Raw genomic sequence first — 7,554 nt, forward strand, 5'->3', positions numbered from 1 at the left:
TTACATGGTCTCAGGATATTTAACTCCCTGCAAGATTATGTTTGTATTTGCACACATTTTATTCTTCATAGGAGGCCGAAGTTGCTTACAGACTAACTCATATGTATCTTTTTTCCAAATGAGGTTGAATCTTCTATTTGCCACAAATTGACCTAATGGGGATAGAATGTCTTGAATTCTTTCACGTCATTTCTCAATTAGAATAATTTGTGGATTCAGTTTTCAAGTATGATGGTAAAGCGGCATGTACATTTAGTAAGAGTGGTTCATTTAATGGTTAGAGATACAAGAAGAAAGAACAATGGCCTTCAGGATTTAAGCCTGTCAGATTCAGATTACAGAGAACCAAGAGAGTTAATGGTGTAAGTCTCAATCTAGGGACAGTAGATGTATGTCCCAGCTCAAACTGTCAGTCAGAGAACAAATTCTTCCTTCCTCCACTTTTTGTTCTATTTGGGCTTTGAAAGGACTGGATGATGCCCACCTACAAGGAGAAGGCCAAATTACTTTACTCAATCAACCAATTCCAATGTGAATTTTACCCAGGAACATCCTTACAAGCATACCTAGAAATAATGTTTCATAAAATATCTGGGCCCCTGTGACACTGTCAAATTGACACATCAAATTAACCATCACAGTGGCAATGCAATATTTTTAAATGAACAAAGAAGGCAGTAAATTATAATCATTAGAAATTTTAGTCCTTCCTGATATAGTTCTTGTTATTTAACTTAAAACGAGCCAGGATCATAAGAGGCAGCATAAACACACTAAGTTAACAGGTGTTGAAGAATCAAAGATTCATAAGGTGATGCAAAATGAAACTGCTGACTAGGATATATAAAAGATAAAGAATAATTCTTTATTCTTCATGTGGAGCTCAGGCTAAGATCATTTTTAGTTATGATTCTTTTCTATTATAGTTAAGCCATTTTGTTTATGATCAATAAAGCAGTTTTTTATGTGTGTGTCTGTGTGTGTATACAGTACTATATTACATGAGAACTTTTCACGCAATAAACTTTAGTTTAAAATATGTTGGCCAGGTGCTATGGCTCACACCTATAATCCCAGCACTTTGGGAGGCCAAGGTGGGAGAATCACTTAAGCCTATAGTTTGAAATCAGCCTAGGCAACAAAGTGAAGGTCTCATCTCTACAAAAAATCAAAACGTTAACCAGACATAGTGGCACATGCTTATAGTCTCCGCTACTAGGGAGGCTGAGGCAGGACGATCACTTGAGCCCAGTAGGTTGAGGCTACAGTGAGCTGTGTTTGTACGACTGCACTTAAGCCTGGGTGACAGAGCAAGATCCTGTCTCAAAATAAAATAAAATAAATTATAAAATTAAAAGCAACTATACATTAGAGCAAGGGACACTTGCAAGTATACATTAGAGCAAGTGAGCAGGGTAGCACTTGACAGCCTGGGCTTGTCCTAGTGACCCTGCTTCCCACTCTCCCCAGATGAAGGCTCTGACCATTCCTTTCCTCCAGGAAAAAACTCGGCTCCTGAGCATGGCTACAGGACCTTGGGATTTGTTTTTAACTGTAAACTTCACGTTTTGGTCCTTGCAGCTTGCTAAAGACACCCCAGGGATAGGACAAAGCATCCAAGCAATAGAGCACCAAGGCCAGGCCTTCATATCTAGGCCTATTTTTCAGAGAAAATAAAGTGGGAGCCTGTCTAGACCATCTTTATCTTTTAATTGGGATCTGAGATATATTTTTCCAAGCTTAATGTTATTTACCTGTACATTTGTGTACAAATGGCCTTTAATATATATCCAGATAGATGACCTATCCAGATATGGCCTTTTATATATTCAGATAGATAGGTAGATATAAAATAAGCATCCTGTTATAAAACTGCCAACACAACGTGGCATCGCCACAGCCTAGTATGACATTCCAGGGATGAGCAGCTTGTGTGAGGCAGTGCCTATCCAGTTAGCCACCCTGCTGAGGATGTACCTCAATTAGAACTTTTGTGTGTGTGACATTGCCTTCTAAAGACATTCTAGCAGTGTGGTGTTGGTGTATGGTGTGGGAAACACCAAAGACCTTTCCTACCAGAATAATTTGTAACCCTCCATGTGAGCACACACTGTATTAACCAATTTTGTATTGCTCTAAAGAAATACCTGGGACTGAGTAATGTAGAAAAAAAAAAAAAAAAAAGAGGTTTAACTGGCTTATAGTTCTGCAGACCGTACAGAAAGCATAGCACCAGCACGTGCTTCTGGGGAGGCCTCAGGAAGCTTCCAATCATGACAGAAGGCAAATGGGGAGCAGGCACATCCCATGGTAGAGCGCAAGAGAGACAGAGAGAGTTGTCAGGGGAGGTGCCACATATTTTTAAATGACCAGATCTCATGTGAACTCAGAGCGAGAGCTCACTTATCACCAAGCGGATGTCCCATCCCATTCATGAGGGATCCACCCCCATGATCCAAGCACCTCCAAATAGGCCCCACCTCCAACAATAGGGATTACAATTCAACATGAGATTTGGGCAGGGACAAATATCCAAACTATATCACAAACTTAGGAGGCTCTCCCATTATCACGTTGGGAACCTGCATTTAAATTAGAAGATGAGAAGAAACATCTGGGGTTTGTACCCAAATCCCTTACACTGGCATTGAGAGAAAGCTAGTAATACATCTATTATCTTGTCACTACCCAAGAGATGGCACTCAGAAAAATGAACACTTGAGCACCAAACTTTGAGGAAATGATCACTTCATGTAAATGAGGTTATCCCAACAGAAAGATAATTTACATCTCCGAACATCAAAGGGCTCTTTGGGGTTCCAGTTATATTCCTGCTGTGTAATATACGCTAATTCCTAGAGTGGAGGACCCATACTGGCAACAGCGGTGACCTGAGCCCTGGGGCCTGACGATCCGGCACCGTGGATATTTGCTTGCTCTGCTTTGAGGAAGAAGGTATCTGTGGTAGAACAAGATTCTGATTTATATCAAGCTATATTCCTAAGATCTCTCTCATTACTTATCCTTGGTCTCCTTTGGATCATCAGGTCCTCAACAAGAGGTGAAATTATTTGTAAAGAGACATTAAAGAGCTTATGTTACTTTTAAGTCACGTATGGTTCGTTTCTCACCCGGTTTAACCACTACGGGCAGTTCCATTTTACTGGCAACAGGGAAGTTTACTACCCTAGAAAATTAGAGTTAGCAAAAGTATTCCTCCCACAGTTTTGTTTGCTGATTTTCTCAGAAACTGCCCTCTTACTGCCAACAGAATATAAAATCAGAAGGAACACAGTGGTTATTACCATGTAAATTCTTAAGACAGAGCCAGGCTCATTAATTTCCAGGAATACAACTAAAGCTACTGGGGTTGAAATATAGTGAAAATGAAAAATGCACAAACGAAGTCTGAAGGGTAAAGTGGGACCCAGATGCTGTAAAACTGCAGACCAGGTTGGAGTTTACATTTATCCTCAGTGCTATGGTAAGCTATGGCAGAATTTCAGGTAAGAATGTGGCATCAGAGTTAGGTTTTTAAAAGACCACCCTGGCTATGTATGCATTATGGGAGGAAAAGGGAAGGAAGCATGACAATTGTTTAAGCAAAAGAGGATGGTGGTTTGGACTAGGGTAGTAGCAGTAGAGATGGACAGATGTAGGTGGAATCAGGCTATGGTTTAGAGGTAGAGTCTATGCAATTCTTAATGAACTGGATATGTAAAGTGACAGAAAGTAAGAAATAACAGGTGCCCGAACGATAAAGTAGAAGGTGGCAGCAATTACTGAGATGATCAAGATCAAGGAGAAATAAATTTGACCATATAAATCAAGAGTTCTACCAACTGCCACCCTGAAAATCAATTTCTGTTATTCTTCAAGTAGGGGCATTCATGAGTCAATATAATTTTATTAATCAACATTATATTAGTCCATTCTCACACTGCTATTAAAGAAATACCTGAGACTGGGTAATTTACAAAGAAAAGAGGTTTAATTGGCTCATGGTTCTGCAGGCTGTCCAGAAAGCATGGTGCATCTGCTTCTGGGGAGGCCTCAGGAACTTCCAATCATAATGGAAGGGGAAGGCAGAGCAGGCACATCACAGGTGAAAGGAGAAGCAAGCGAGTGAGGCGGGAGGTGCTACATACTTTTAAATGACCAGATTTCATAAGAATGTACTCACTGTCATGAGGACAGAACCAAGGGGGATGGTGCTAAACCATTCATGAGAACTCCACCCCATGATCCAATCACCTCCCACCAGGCCCTACCTCCAAGGGGATTATATTTCAATATGAGATTTGGGTAGGGACATACATCCAAACTATATAAAGATATACCAAATACACCAAACACTGTATTTATTAACATTCATAGACCCTTAATTTGTTGAGTCAAAATTGCACCCCTGTTTAGGTCATCTTTGAATATATACACTTGCTATTCTTCTGTTGGCCTCCTGTTTCCTAGCAAAGTTAATTTAATTCAGAATTTATTGATTAACTACCTTGCACCTAACACTAAATACTATGCTAAGTATTATGAGGAATAGTAATTTAGTAAATAAAACATGAATCCGGCTCTTGAACATGTTACATTTATGTTAGCAAGATAAAAACAAACACTGATAATGCAGCTCAATAAGAAAATCAAATGATATAGTATGAAATGCAACAGTTAATAATAGAGAAATCTGGGCCAGATGCAGTGACTTATGCCTGTAATTCCAGCACTTTAGGTGGCTGAGGTAGGAGGCTCACTTGAGGCCAGGAGCTCAAGACCAGCCTGGGCAGCATAACAAAACCCTGTCTCTACAAAGAATAAAAATTTAAAAAAAAAATTGGTTGGGCACGGTGGCACATGCTTGTAGTCCTAGCTACATGCGAGGCTGAGGTGGGAGGATCACTTAAGGCTAGGAATGTGATGTTTCAGTGAGCTATGATTGTGCCACTGCACTCATCCTGAGTGACAGAGAGAGACCCTGTCTCTAAAATAATAATAGAGAAATCTGACCATCAGTGCCATAAGAGTTTGGACAAAAAGTTTAGACTATGAAAGCTGGATAAGTCAGGGAAGATTTTTTTAGAAGAATAAATACATAGAACTCCAACAAACAGCTGTGTTCAAAATACAGGATAGAAATCAGCATGACTAAAGTTTTTTTCTCTGATGATATCAAAGATATTGGTCACTTCTCCAAAAAAAAAAAAAAGAATTTTAACTACACATTCCTTTGAGGCTTGAAGAAAACGTGAGAAACTGAGATATTCCTTTTGTGTTTATCTACCTGAAAGCATTTTGTTATTTCAGAGATAACTGAGCCTGGAACTTATTTAGATGCATACGTTTTCTGTAAAATAGAATAATGTCAAGTGACTCTTGGGTATGTTTGTATTAGTTTCATAATGCATTTGTTTACACGAATGATAATCTTGAAGCTCAAGGCTAGCTCATTTCCACAGTTTACTGCCCCTATTCATGCTACTCCCTTGGATTCACTTTGTCCCACACCCTAAACCTAGCACTGGGATAAGTTTAAAATTATATTCAACAGAATGAACATTAGAATGCTGTTCTTAAAACAGACCTGGAGATGCAAAAAAGGATTTAAAAGGCCATTGGGATAGCTGAATAATTTTAAAATAAAGCTTGGTAAAAAGAAAACTGAAATTATTTTATTTATTACAAAAAGCATACACACCTGTAGAAATCATAGATGAGGCCCCTACAGAGACTAGTGAGATGCTTCTGAGCAAGGACCCATGAGGGTTGCAATTGCCCAGAGGTATAGAGGATACCATTCTGAGGTCTCCAAAGATGGTCCTCACCCCTGTATGTTTCCCCTATAAATACTTTTTAAAACCTGAAAAAAACGAAAAAGAAGAATACAAAAGGAAAGCCAAAAACCATTTTTGTAGTCAGAGAGTGTTGTGGACTGAATTGTGCCTCCCCTCACATAATTCATATGTTGAAGCCCTGACCCCCAATATGATTATATTTGGAGATAGGGCTTTTAGAATTAAGGTTAAAATGAGGTCAGAGGGACAGTGTTCTAATCCAATAGGACTGGTGCCCTCGTAGGAGGAGGAAGAGAGAGATCTCTCTCTCTACATGCACACACTAAGGAAATTGCACATGAGCCCGTAATGAGAAGGTGGCCATCTGCAAGCCAGGAAGAAAGCATTTCCTAGGCATCTAACCAGCTGGCACTTTGGTCTTAGACTTCCCAGACTCCAGAACTATGAGGAGTAAATTTCTGTCTTTTAACCAGTCACTCTATCATATTTTGTTATGGAAACCCTAACAGGATAATACAGGTTTTGATGCCAAGAAATGGAATGCTGCTATAACAAATACCTAAAAATGTTGAAGCAGCTTTGGAATTTAGTAATATGTAGGGGCTAGAAGAGTGTTAAGGTCCATGCTAGAAACACAGACATTAAAAGTAATTTCTGGTGAGGTTTCATATGGAAATAGAGAGTTGGAAAGAAAGCTTCGATCTTCTCAATGAAAAGGTAAATACACATAAAGAGAATGTTGGCAGAAATATAGATGTTAATAGATATTCTGGTGAGGTCTCAAATGAAAATGGGGAACATTTTATTGGAAACTGAAGAAAAAGTTACCCTTGTTACATAGTGGCAAGGAACTTGGCTGAATTGTGCTCATGTTCTAGTGTTTTGTGGAAGACAGAACTTGAAAGCAATGAAACTGAATAGTTAATAGAGAATATTTCTAAGCAGAGTGTTGAAGAAGTGGCTTTGTTCCTCCTGGCTGGTTTTAGGAATATGTGAAAGGAGAGAGATTAATTGAAGAAGGGATTGTTGAGAAAAAAAGAACCAGGACTTGAATATTAGGAAAATTCTCAGCCTACCCATATTGCAAAAAATGAGAAAGCATGCTCTGAAGAGAACATCAAAGTGTAGCTGGATTATCACCTCATAAAGAGCTAATGAGATTATATGAGTAAAAACATTTTCATTTTTAACTGAAGGGAACAGAGATGGAACAAACTGAAGGAAAGCTATTGAACTTCTCGGATTTGACAAGACAATAGAGCTATTTGGCTGCACACATATGCTATTCTTAAAGAAGAGGGAAAAATGACCCTGCAGGGAATCCAGAGGTCATCAGGGCCACCACCTTGGTTTCTAAAGGTCAGATGGTCTCCACCTGAAGTCTTGGAGGTGAGACCTCCAACTAGAGCCATTGGGGTGATGCTGCCATCCCACTGGGTCTGAAGGACAGAGCATCAAACCAAAGAGGATTGTTCTTGAGCCTTTAGACCTAATGGAATTTGACTCACTAGTTTTGGACTTGCTTGGGACCTATCACCTCTTCCTTCTTTTCCATTTCTCTTTTTTGAAATGGAAATGTTTACCCTATTCCTGTCTTACCATTGAATTCTGGAAGCACATAACTTATCTGACTTGCCCAGGTTCACATCTGGAAAGGAATTTTGCCTCGTGATGAATCACAGCTGGAGTCTTATCCATATCTGATTTGTAGGACATTTAGATGAGACTCTGGACTTTATGTTGGACTTTTGTGGAC

This window comes from Pongo pygmaeus, chromosome 22 (assembly GCF_028885625.2).
Source record: "Pongo pygmaeus isolate AG05252 chromosome 22, NHGRI_mPonPyg2-v2.0_pri, whole genome shotgun sequence".
In the NCBI taxonomy this organism is placed as follows: Eukaryota; Metazoa; Chordata; class Mammalia; order Primates; family Hominidae; genus Pongo; species Pongo pygmaeus.